Source organism: Nicotiana attenuata, chromosome 1, assembly GCF_001879085.1.
Source record: "Nicotiana attenuata strain UT chromosome 1, NIATTr2, whole genome shotgun sequence".
In the NCBI taxonomy this organism is placed as follows: Eukaryota; Viridiplantae; Streptophyta; class Magnoliopsida; order Solanales; family Solanaceae; genus Nicotiana; species Nicotiana attenuata.
In genome coordinates this window covers 37,284,225-37,296,677 of record NC_031989.1, presented here as the reverse complement: position 1 = coordinate 37,296,677, position 12,453 = coordinate 37,284,225, and positions in this window count along the sequence as shown.

Below are 12,453 nucleotides of genomic sequence, written 5' to 3'. Positions count from 1 at the left end.
CGTTATATTTTGGGATATAATTTGCAATTTAATTATGATATATAAATAATAAGTAGATATTGATACTAGTTAATTACATTGTTGCGCTTTATATATAGTTACATTGAACGTCTCTCTCTCTCTCTCTCTCTCTCTATATATATATATATATATATATATATATATATATGTGTGTGTGTGTGTGTGTGTGTGTGTGTGTGTGTGTGTGTGTGTGTGTGTGTGTGTGTATAGTAGCCAACATATAATTTTATTCATTAAGGTCATGCGTATATTGATAACGACCATATAATTATATTTACTATGGTTCCACTAGTCAATTGACACCAATCGTTATATTTTGGGATATATTAGCAATTTAATTATGAAATATAAATAATAAGTAGATATTGATACTAGTTAATTACATTGTTGCGCTTTATATATAGTTACATTGAACGTCTATATATATAATAAGTAGATATTGATAGCGACCATAAATTACGTTTACTATGGTTCCACTAGTCAATTGACACCAATCGTTATATTTTGGGATATAATTAGCAATTTAATTATGAAATATAAATAATAAGTAGATATTGATGCTAGTTAATTACATTGTTGCGCTTTATATATAGTTACAATGAACGCCTATATATATGTGTATGGTAGCCAACATATAATTTCATTCATTAGGGTCATGCGTATATTGATAGCGACCATATAATTACGTTTACTATGGTTCCACTAGTCAATTGACATCAATCATTATATTTTAGGATTTAATTAGCAATTTAATTCTGAAATATAAATAATAAGTAGATATTGACACTAGTTAATTACATTGTTGCGCTTTATATATAGTTACATTGAACGTTTATATATATGTGTATAGTAGCCAAAATATAATTTCATTCATTAAGGTCATGCGTATATTGATAACGACGATATAATTATGTTTACTATGGTTCCACTAGTCAATTGACACCAATCGTTATATTTTGGGATATAATTAGCAATTTAATTATGAAATATAAATAATAAGTAGATATGGATTTATATTTTCTTGCACCACTGAATTTTCTTGGTTTGAATCCATTTTTTAGATAGGGCAAAGTGTCCACTTGACTTGGTTTGATATGAAGGAAGTATAATAAATCGTATACCGTATTTGTTTTTAAGAAAGGAAGAAAATACAATAATTTGTATACACACTAAATCGTATTGTTTGTATAAACATAAAATACACATAAATACAATGAAAATACAAATATAATACACAAGACTCTTCATCTCCCAACATTTAATTTTCGCATACTTCAAGACTTAGAATTTAATTTTGTATTTTGGAGGGAAAAATATAGGCTACTCCCTCCGGTCCAAAATAAGTGATTTTTTGGATGTTTTCACACAAATTAAGAAATCCACCTTTTAGCATTAATTAGCAATAGAATTGACCATATTAATCTTTACTATCTCAGATAAACACTCCTAACACATATTCCGACACCATTTACTTCAAGGACAATGTAGAAAAAAAATAATTAATTCATTCTTGAAATCTGAAAAAATTACTTATTTTGGACCACAAGAAAAAGGCCAAAAAATTACTTATTTTAGACCGGAGGGAGTAATTAGTTAAAGGGTCATTTATGTCTTTTCACTGGTGTGGCCAAAGTTGGGTCACACCAGTGTGGTCGTTTAGCATCTCCCTTTAAATATTTAATATTTAATTCAATTTATTTTCGGGGAATGAGGCAATAGTCTATAGTTTCCTTTAATCAAGTGGACAAGTGTAATAAAATAGAAAAAGTTAATAGCCATGTGCATAGTATAAATGCTTTTGATTGGATTCATATTTATTCTTAATATACTTCACACGAAAAAAAATAATTTGAATTTAAGTCAACTTATTATCTTAAAAATAAAAAATTGAAGAAGCAACAAATGAGAAAGGGAGGCTATCATGTCAAGACCTGAACATAGAAACAAGTGAAGAAATAATAAAAGAAATAAAAGGGAAAAATAAACAAGTATATTACATGCATGGAGTAGTTATTTATCAAGAGGACTATAAACTACGACCTTCCGACCTAGTAATGAGATACTTACACACAAAAAATCCTATAGCTTGAAGTGTTATTCCTAGCATGGCGATGATTAAGCTTAGCTTCATATTCACTATTTTTATCATGGCAGCCACTAGTTAGTATTCATCTATACTTATCTCTACATTATTCTCCTATAATATTGTGTTACATATCATACAATTTGAATTCAGTAATGTATATGCATGTGTGTTTTATTCTACGAGGTTCAAATGTGTATTTTTATTATTATTATTGGAGAAGCAACCTTAATAAGAAAGGGAGGTCATCGTGACAAGACCATAGAAACAAGTGAAGAAATAATAAAAGAAATAAAAGAAAAAAAGAAACTAATATATTACATGCGTGAAGTAGTTACTTATCCAGAGGTCTATAAATTACGACCCTCAGATCTAGTAATGAGAAGATACAAGCAAAAAATTCTTATAGCTTGAAGTGTTATTCCTAGCATGATGATGATTAAACTTAGTTTCATATTCACTATTCTTATCATGATAGCCACTAGTTAGTATTCATCTCTACTTATCTCTACATTATTCTCCTACAATATTGTGTTATATTTCATACAAACTGAATTCAGTAATGTATAAGCATGTGTGTATTATTATACGAGGTTCAAATGTGAAATTTTTATTATTATGTCGATAATTAGTTGATTATTTACGATTGTGAAATATTTCAGTTAATGCGTCTTGGCTCTCGGAGAAGCAAGTTATAGCTACATCAGATGTTTGATCACATGCTATCAGGGCTCAATAGGAGAGTTGTGACGACCCGACCCGTCGTCTCATGTATTACAGCCCCGTTTCCCCCATTTACTGCTTCTTCATGTTTCATTATCAGCAACGAGTGAGTTATAGTTGAATTGAATTGGTTTGGATAGGAAATGAGACACTTAGTCTCTTTAAGGAAGGCTTAAGTTGGAAAGGTCAACCGGACGTTGACTTATGAGTTAGAAGGCTCGGATGTGATTTCCGATGATTCGGTTAGCTTCGGGGGATGATTTGTGACTTGGGAGTGCGATCGGAATTGATTTTGGAGGCCCGGTGTAGAATTAGGCTTGAATTGGCGAGGTTAGTATGTTGGCGAATTCCGGTGGATGGGTGAGAATTTGATCCAGGGGTCGGAATGGAATTCCGAGAGTTGTTGTAGCTTCGTTAGGTGATTTTGGATATGTGTGCAAAATTTCAGGTCATTCAGAGGTGTTTTGGTCGGGTTTTTGATCGAATGCGTAATTCGGAAGTTTTTAAGAAACTTAGGCTTGAATTCGATGTGATTTGATGGCTTTAGCGTTGTTTGATGTGGTTTGATGATGGGAACAAGTTTGAATGAGGTTTAAGGATGTATTGGTGTTTTTGGTTGAGGTCCCGGGGGCCTCGGGGTGAATTCGGGTGGTTAAACGGAGAATTCGGAGTTTGTTGCAGGTTTGAAGTTGCTGGTTCTGTCATTTCCGCATCTGCGGAAAAGGGACCGCATAAGCGGTTCCGCAGATGCGGCGTATTGGTCGTAGAAGCGGTCCTTGAGGGACCAGGGCTTTCCACAGAAGCGGACGAAGTTCCGCAAAAGCGGTCACCGCAGAAGCGGTCCTGGGCGACTTGAAGGAAAACCGCAGATGCGGTGAGTAGGCTGCAGAAGCGGTGAAATTGTCGCAGAAGCGAAAACAACTGTTACAGAAGGGTTTTATTATATTGTTTTCATCCGCGAACAAGAGTTGGTTTCCACCATTTTAAAGCGGTTTTGAGAGCTTTGAGCGAGAATTTTCGAGGGCTTTGACTGAGAATCAATTGGAGGTAAGTTCCTTGGTCTAAATATTCGAGTTTATGGTAGAAATTACATGTAAATTGTGGAAAATTCATCAAAAACGGGTCAAGCTAGGGCTTGAAAAGTTGTGATGTAAAAATGGATTTTGAAAGGGCATTTGAACTCCGGTTTTGGTAAAATTGGTATGTGTAGACTCGTGGTGAGACGAGGAATCCAGTGATGTAAATTTTGTAATTTTTCGAGAAGTGGGCCCGGGGCTCGGGTTTTGCCAACTTAGTGAATTTTGGTATTTTTCGAATCTTTTCGATTGGGTTATGTTTCTTTAGCCTATTGTAATGTATTCGTTGTGGTTTTAATCAGATTCGGCGTGCGAAGAGGTTGATTCGAAAAGCAAAGGCATAGCGAGCTAGACTTGTGGCCGGCTTGAGGTGAGTAATAGATGTAGATGATGACCTGAGGGTTTGAAACCCCGGTATATCACATTGTGACGCTATATTGAGGCGAGACACGTACTCTATGACGAGTGCGGGGTCGATTGTGACCTAGTCCGTTCCGATTGATGTTCGTACTGTGTTCTTGACTAGAAATTGTTTGGTAATCATCCTACTTGGATTTTATGAATATGTTTGGGGCTTTGTGCCTATCATTTGCATCCTTCAGGGATCCTTATCACTGTTTCCATGATGCTTAGCGTATTTCATGATATCAGTCCTGAGTTAGACACTGCCTCGAAATGTTTAGTAAATAAATAAAGGTTTAAACACTTAGCTCTATAATTCCTAATAATTGAAACTAAAAATGAACAATTTGACTGTGCCCGAGTGGCTTGCATGCATATATATATCTGGACTGAGTGTGGATCGGGCTGCACGCCGCAGCGAATGCTACGATGATATTGCGCTTGGGCTGTAGGAGCCCCTCCGGAGTCTGAACCCCCACAGTGAGCGCGGGTACCCAAATGGATCGGGCTGTGCGCCGCAGCGGTCATGTGCATTTTGCATTCATGCATTTATACCTATTTGTCTTACTTGTCCTGGTATTGTTGTTGTTCCACCGTTTTATGTGCTGAATCGCTGATTATAGCTTTACATTGTAATATTTCGGAATTTCTTACTTTCAGCCATTATATATGTTTATTACTCACTGAGTTGGAAGTACTCACTTTACTCCCTGCACCTCGCGTGCAGTTGCAGGTATCGTTCACCCGGTAGCGGGTTATTAGCGGATTGAAGGTATTGTTATTGTAGCTGAGCAAGGTGACCGCCAGCGTTCGCAGCACCGGATGTTGTCTTTTGTTTTCCAGAAATTTTACTTGTATATATTTATTGGCCTGTAGTTGTGTTAAGGTTTTCTTAGATCCTCGTGACTTGTGACACCCCGGTCGGGTAGTAATTAACAATTTCTAATGCCATTAAGTTGTATCTTCTATTCATTTATATTTAATAATTGTTAGTGAAAGGATTTGGGTTAGTTGGCTGGCCTTGTCTTCACGAGAGGCGCCATCACGATCGAGTATGGGAATTGAGTCGTGACAAGAGTCCCACAGCTTAATACTTGTCTTAGATTCTGCGACAGTGATCGCAGTGATTGTTGGATTTGTGGTAAATGTGCGCACACAGCCGCGTTTCTGGATGAATTGGTGTGTGCATTTAGTGTCTAGTGACACCAACTATTATGCATTAGTGTGTCTTCATGTAATTATAATGTTTGTTAGTCTTTTCTTATTTACTTTCTTTTATACATTAAATAATAATATTAATAGTTGGATTTGCTAGTTTGTGTCAAAAGCTAAGCATGTCATTTTCCTCTCCTTTTCCATTTATAAGTTCCTGCTCTTAGTTTGGCAATATTATAGAACATAGAAATATTAAGAGTAGCCCGATGCACTAAACTCTGGCTATACACGGAGTCCGAAAAAGGGTCGAACCACAAGAGTCTACTCTATGCCGCATTACCCTGCATTTCTGCAATAAGCTATTTTCACGGCTCGAACCCGTGACCTCCTGAGTACATGGAGGCAATTTTACCAATTACACCTAGGCTCGCCTTCACATGAAAATATAAAGAGCAATTATCAATATTCTTTTGTCAAAGAAAACCACCGAAAATCTATTTCTACTAAACATTGCTTTCGACTGGAAATTACAGAACATGGAAATATTTGCAACTAAATGATTCAAATTACATTTTGTAAATCATTTGCAAAGATACATACAACAAAAGATTCTAACGAGTGTCACAATTTACATCACTTCAGCTCAATGCCTATTTCCTAGTAAATCGAAGAAAAGTACTATGGCTGTCTCGCTCAAAAAACATCCGTACACATGGATAAACGGGTGAAAGCAAACAAAAATTCATTCTTTTACGAAAACAACCATTATGGTACTTCCAAAAAAAAAGTTTTAAGGTTGACTCAACTAAGATGGCCTGAAATAAGGGCAACACAGTAAAAATGTGAAAATAAATAAACAAAATGAGTATTTTGCGAAAATAGCTCCTCGACGCTTCCAAGGAAGGCTGTCCTGGCAAAATAGTCGGAATACGAGGGCAAAAAGTAAAAGGTGACCAAAAATAGCAATTTTTATTATTATTTTTTTTCGAAAATCTTATGCACATGCGTAATTTTTATGCTCCCTTTTTTTTGAAAAATGTGGGCTGAACCCGATGGAGGTTGCCTACGTATCTAACATCCGATAAGAATCAAACCCGCGTAGTTCCGTAAAACAGGGTACTTTTTTTTTTAAATGAAAATTAATCTTTTACAACTCACACCTGACTACTACAATATATATATATATATATATATATATTTATCTATGGAAGATGTAAAAATATATTGTTTTTTTATTTAAAAATAACATAATGATATCATGCCTATTTGGCCTAACAGATTTATATTTCTTTAAGCAAAATATTTATTCTTATATGGAACTAAAATTTAGCCAAAGTTGATCAAGAATTTTTACACCAATATAACCTCAAAAATAAACCCCTTCCACATCCCCGTTGATCCCATGATCTTATCAAACCCGTATACATACTCTACTTTATGAAGAAATTTCGATTTCGATACCCATGAGAAATAACCTTAAACTAACAGAGTCAAGATAGTTACATGAATCTGACAAGGTTTTTGAACCCAAATGACAAAAATATTTTTTGGTTAAATTTCATATTGGACTACCACTAGCATGAGTAAAATAAAATTATACAGAATTTTGTAAATAACACTAATCTAGAAGAAATTGAGCAACCATCATTCATTAGTTAAACTCGAATGGTACTCCAACAACAACAGATATTTAAGCCTCAAACAATAATTTTTCATTACAAACATAGAACGATCAAGAAAATAATCTCGTTCATTGCTTTAAACATTTAACTAACTTAGATTAATTATTTCCAGCACATGAGATAAGAACTAAACTTTACTTCAAATTTATAAATTCAAGCAATCTCCACAACTAAGATCCGCATGTTGATTTCCAGAACAACACAAACAATATGAATAAAAAGAAACTGATATGAAGTAATTTACACCTCTAACATAACTTGTATCCGCAACTCTAATAACTTGACAAGGAAATAAGGAAAGCTGGAACTATTTAATTACAGGTGTTCCATAAATATTCATCATAAGGAGCAGACCTTATTGAACATGGAAGTAAAATAAAGAAGCTTAAATCATCTCATTTTGCATTCATTCTTGACCCAAAATTAGTGCAACAATTGAAGAAATTACCTGATTAACAAAGAAAAAAAATATTAGCAAGGGAGGGACTGAATTTCAGCAACAAACAGCAACGCAACAGCAGCAAAATCAGCAACTTATGATCCGAGAAACAGCCCAGAAAAATCCAGCAAGAAAGTATTTGAAACCAGTAGCTACTTCCCCAAGCAATTACCTAGGATTCCTCTATTTTCTTACAAGTTTTACACTCTAAGAAACACTCACAAAGTTCAGAATTTTCAGCTCACTATTCAGTATGTTCAGCTGATCTTTTCTGAAGTTTTTTTTGCTTTTTAAGATATAGAAGGTGATGGCCAAGTGTGTTAGAGTGTTCAACTCCTCATTTCAGCTTACTAAAGGGTGCTTTAGTTGCTGATTTTTCACTCTCAAAATTATATTTTTAGAGTGTAAAAGCTGTCCAACCAATATGTGATGGAGTCCCTTATAATGAAGAAAGGGCAGCCCTTAAATAGGCAAAGAAAAGCCAACTTTTTGGATAGATTTTGGTTCAATAAAAATCTGTCCAAAAGAGGCTAAATTTGTGTGCTAAAGGCTGTCCAAAAGGTGAAAGGACAGCCTGAAATCTGCTATGGCAGGAGCCAAAAGGTCACTTCAGCCACCCTACTAAAAGCAAGCTACTAGTACCCTACAAAATATCTAAATTTCAGATTTTAACAACACCAATATCAACCTATTGATTCAAATTAAACCAAGTATTAAAACATGTAATTAAATTTCAACACATGTATTATGAACCAACATGAGCAAACAAAAATTAACTATTAAAGCCAAACGGAACGCATGATATCGCTGAAGCGATTTAATAAAGACAAACATAATCAGAAATGGATTAAAATAAAGAAACAAGACAGAAACTAACTCTAATCTAAAACCCCAAAAAAAAGAAAAATCAGAAAATTAAAAACGGGGAGGGGATTGCGATTTTACCATATACTCGAGCATCCGGGAGACGACGATAGGCAGTGGTACGACTTTCGAGCAAGCTTCTATTGTTGATATTCTTGAAACCAAAAAAAATTCCGGTGAATCCGAGTCCAGTTTCAATAATATCAACGACACAACCTTGCTCGAAGCCGGTTAGAGAAAAGAAACGGGCGGCAGTGGGCGGCGGCGTGGGATTTTTTGATGTTTTGAGTCGGAGATATGGAAAGAGGGGGAGAAGAGGAGGCCGGTGGTGTAAAATTTTTGGAGTTTGGGGTGGTGGGCGGCGGCTAGGGTTTCGGTTAGGCTTAGATCTACGGAGATTGGTGGAAATTTGGAGGATATGAGTGGTATAGGTAGAAAGAGGAGGAAGAGGGGAAGAGATGATGAAATTTTGGGGTGGATTGGAGGGTTGCCGCCGGCGGCGGCGATTTCCGGCCGGCGACGACGGCCGGCGGTGGGGCGGCGTGGCAGAGAGGGGGGAGAGAGTGATAAGAGAGAAAAAGAGAAAAGAATTATGGGTGGAAATGGGGAAATTTTTCAGATTTTGGAGGCTTTAAATACCTAGGCCAAGAGTGAATGAGATCCATTGGATCAAGATGGAATGGAGGGGTAAGATTTGATCTTGTTTTATTTAGTGAAACGACGTAGTTTTATTATGAAACTACGTCGTTTTGATCCGGGTCTTGGCAAGCCATCAATTGGTCTGGGTTGGTGCAATTGGGCCAATGATTTGGTCCGATTTTTTAGCCCATTTCACTTTAAAATAACACTAGCCCAAAGTTTTGTTCCTCTCTTAATTAAATCATAATAAAACTCTCAAAACCTACATACACACAAATAAGAACACACACACACACACACACACACACACACGTATATATATATATATATGGAATAAAAAGGCATGGCAAAAATTAAGCATTTACAGGTTTTGAAGAGAAGATCATTGGGTAACGTTTTCTTAATCCTTTTTAATTATATTCCATCAAAATATAGTTAAATCCATCTTTTAAATTCGAATTTGAGGACCAAAATTGGGGAAAATTTAGAAGAAACTTCTTAGATCAAACTATTGAGTTTTGAGTGGGTGTTTGACCTCCAATTTGGGAGATTTTTATATGGTTATACTCGTGAGAGTACGAGGGTTCCGAAAATGTGAAAAATAATCCGGTTCCGAGACTTTGGCCTGAGGGGCGTTTTGGTCATTTTACCTATTTTCGCGCCTTAGCTTTGAATTAAATAGTAGAATCAATTGCTTGCGATGTTATTTACGATATGTAAATGTATTGAATAGATTTGGGCCATTTGGAGTCGGATACTCGTGGCAAAGGCGTGGTTTTACTAGACTGCATTTTGATGCCGGTTCGAGGTAAGTGGCTTGTCTAACCTTGTGTGGGGGACCTTTCCCCTTAGGATATGATATGTGGTAATTGAGTGCCTTGTACGTGAGGTGACGAGCGCGTACTTGAGCTAATTGTTGAAAAATACGGTTATTACTTAAGATATTGAGACTGAGTTTCCCTCATATTTGCCTTGTTTTACTTGCAGTTATAACCTATGTTAGATTAGAAAAGCATGTTTAGTTGATTTAACTTGCCTAATTGTTTAAGTTGCCTTGACTGGAACTACGTGAAGCATGCTAGGCTAGTACTACCTAATGTTTGTCTTTTGTACTTCATTTCTAAATATCTTCTGGTTGTGGTTGCGCATTTACATTGGGACTACGGATGCGGGATTCTGGTAGCTCCCCCCCCCTCCTTGTTTGTTTACTTTGGGACTGCGGGTTCGATTCCCGATAGATCCCCCTGCACATTTACTTTGGGACTACGGGTTAGATTCCCGATAGATCCCCCTGCACATTTACTTAGGGACTGCGGGTTAGATTCCCGACAGATCCCCTTGTATATTTACCTTGGGACTGCGGGTTAGATTCCCGATAGATCCCCCTGCACATTGATAGCTGGACTACGGGACGATATCCCGTAAGATCCTTCGGATATTCACATATGATGGACTACGGGACGGTATCCCGGGAGATCCACTGAACAGTTGAGAAAAGGACTACAGGACGGTATCCTGGGAGATCCTCATTGTTACCATTGGTATTGAGCTGTACTTATTCTGTGTTTGCTCCGTTCTTGGTGTATTTGTCATTGCTTTGTTTAGTCTGTCTTATTCCACTGCTGTACTCACTGTTACTGCCTATTTTCATACTGTTGATTTATATTATATTGTTTAACCTCAGTAGGGCCCTGACCTTCCTCGTCACTACCCAACCGAGGTTAGGCTTGGCACTTACTGAGTACCGCTGTGGTGTACTCATGCCCTTCCTGCGCATGTTTTTCATGTGCAGATCCAGGTACCTCCACTCAGGCGCACTATCCTTGAGGCGAGGAGAGCTACGGAGACTTCGAGGTATATCTGCAGCGTCCGCAGACCAAAGAGTCTCCTTCCTTATTCTATCTGTGGTGTCTAGATTTTATCATACTTTTGATGTAGACATTCTGGAGATTAGAGCTTTTACAGTATTTCTATTAGCCTGTGGTTCCCGTGAGTTTCCGGGTTTTGGGATTGAGTTGTAGGCTTCCGCATTTCTTTTGAGTTGTATAGGCCGAGCGGCCTTATATGCAGTTATTATTTTAACGTGTCTAGCTTTATTTAACTATTTCGCAAGTTAGGTTGTTATTTCCGCATTTTTAGGCTTACCTAGTTGTAGGAACTAGGTGCCATCACGACCTGTTCATGGAGGGTGAACTGGGGTCGTGACAATACTTCTTGTTCAAGTGTCTCATTTTAAGTATTTAAAGTTATTTGATTATCCAAAATGAGGGAATAAATTGGACTTCAAATTATATAATATATTAATTAAAAAGTCATGAGCAAGACTTGAACATAGGAATAAGTTATGATAAAAGAAAACAGAATATGAGGAAGCATATTATATGACGGAGGTAGTTTACTCATCGAGAGGTCTATAAATTACGATCTTTGGATCTAGTAATGAGATACTCTTACAAAAGTATTCATAAAGTTTGAAGTGTTATTTCTAGTATGGGGTTGATAAAGCTTAGTGTTATTTTTACTATTTTTATCATGGCAGCTACTAGTTAGTATTCATTTCTATTTATTTTTACGTTATTCATCTATATTATTACGTTCATTAATATGTATAGGTACATATGTGATGTTGCACATATTTCATAAGAATTGAGTTTATTAATGTGTATGCATGTGTTATATGATGTTTAGATGTGAGTTATTCACATTATGTTGAATTGTTGATATATAATTATGATGGTGAAATATTGCAGTTACTGTACCTTGGTTCTCAATGAAGCAAGTTATAGCAATACCGGATGTCGATCATGTGCTCTCAGGACTCAAGAGGAGAGTGCTCCCACAGCTTAATACTTGTCTTCGATCTTGTACTTCATATAGTGATTGCGACGATTGTTGGATTTGTTGTTATTGTGCATACACCGGTGATATTCGAGATCATACCGTGTGTGGAACGACGATTTTTTAGTGCTAAGTGGCAGCAAACTCTGCTACAAATTATTACTATGCATTGGTGTATTATCATGTGATTTCAGTATTTGTTTGTCTTTGTTGAAAGTAATGAAAATGTCATGAATGACTCTCTATCCAGATATAAAAACCGATACATGTTCTTGTCATTTACTCAAAGTTCAAGGGGGGAGGGGGTGGTTAAGTTACAAAGCAAAATTTGGGGGTATAAATGATTTTACCCAATAAATGACATATCTATTGCCTTTTTCTTCTTTGTAGTAAAAAGGGCCTCCTCTTTTCTTTTTCTTTTTTTATTTGTGATAATTCTAAATAAGATATGGATCAACTAATTAGGCGCCATCACGACTCCCGATGGTGGGAAATCCGGGTCGTGACATTAGTTTCTAGCCAATTTCTACG